Source organism: Lepisosteus platostomus, chromosome 12 (assembly GCF_059453375.1).
Source record: "Lepisosteus platostomus isolate fLepPlt1 chromosome 12, fLepPlt1.hap1, whole genome shotgun sequence".
Lineage (NCBI taxonomy): Eukaryota > Metazoa > Chordata > Actinopteri > Semionotiformes > Lepisosteidae > Lepisosteus > Lepisosteus platostomus.
In genome coordinates, this window is record NC_142622.1 from 27,169,507 (window position 1) to 27,171,161 (window position 1,655).

The window sequence follows — 1,655 nt, forward strand, 5'->3', positions numbered from 1 at the left end:
CTTATTGTATATCAAGTCCCCTCATAACCTCATCTGCTCAAGACTTGCTCAAGACTCCTTAATTCTATATGTACAGTATATGGCAATCTTTCTAATGCCGGAACTATTCTGATCAAACTTTACTGAGCTCTTTCTAGTGCAATATCCTTTTCATAATAGAAAGACCGTAAGTAAATGTTCCTTATTTTTTTCTTATGTTCTCGAAAGCCTGATGGCCTAGAAATAGGAAGGCCATAATAATACAGTTAAATTCATTGTCAAGATTTCAGAACAAGATTGTCTTGAAACAAGAATAACAAGAAAGAATAACAAGTTCCAAAAACAGGAAGGAACATCTAGGATAACTGAATCCTCAAATATTTTAAAGGAGTAATCACTGTCAAAGATTTACAGCTTAAACAAACATTTAATAAACGAGTGAATAACTATTGAAGATGGAGGACACCAATACTTATGCCTGCCTCTGTATATATCAAAGGCAGCTTTCACATGAATATGCACCAGTTTCTCCCATGCAACAGCTTAGAACATTGTTACAGAGTACTTTGTACTCCTTTGGTATAAAGATCTATAAACGTTATCTGGTAGTCAGGCTACTCTATGCCATCAGAAATAATTTATTGCAATGTATGTGGGGGAAATCTTGATGTGTAACACAATGTGGAAAAAGAGGTGAATGAGTAAATGCAAATCGTCTTGTCACACTTGACATTGTTACTAACATTCCTTCAAGGCATTATTCGTTAATCGAATTAGCTTGTCTTTTTTATTATCTTTCACAACCACGGTATAGAAAAATAACCAGAGACAATGCATGTTGTGCTCTGTCTTGATACACAGCAGGAGTAAAGGAAAAGTGGACTGCTCATTAATATGGAAATAGAACTAGGGAAATTCTTGGTCTCTGGTTAACTCAAGTATTACATTTTAAGATTTTTAAAAATTAAATTATGTTTCCTGCGTACTTAAAATTTTTCATACAAACAGAAAAATTTGAAGTCCTTTATTCTGTACAGAATTACTGTCAATCATTAAAAAGAGTAATCTAATTCTTTTTTTATTTTTTTTAAGAAAGGAAAATCAAGCAAAAGAAATGTCACATACTGTACAGGTTTTAATTTATTTAAAATTTAAATTAAATTTATTTATTTAATTCCACAGTGGTTTTCTTAAGCTTACCTTTGATCCAGTAACAGGGCTTAATTTGTCTATGTCAAACAAGCTTTAAAGTAAAAATGTATTTTCATGTCCAAATTCAGTGTAATTTTCATTCCGGGAAAGGTTTTGTTTCACAAAGGTATGACCTTTCTCACAAGGTCTCACAAAAGGGCAAACATATCTATCTGAAACTTTTGCATTTTACCCATTTAAACGTTTTATAATGTTGAGTGACATACAGTAGTACCATTTAGTTATGAAGTTCGACAAGTGCAATTGCCTTTAACGGTTTATAATATTTCTCGGTCTGTGCTATTGTAAACCTGAGATGTAAAACGAAATCGTCTTGATAAAGGGAGACGTGCATGCAGATTATGTCAGCGGAATGAATCGCACAGAATGTACAGTATTTCGAGAGGATAGAAGAGAGTGAAGTAGCCAACATTCCCCCTCTCTCTAATATGGAGTGTGTCTTGTGAATGTCATCATTCAATCTG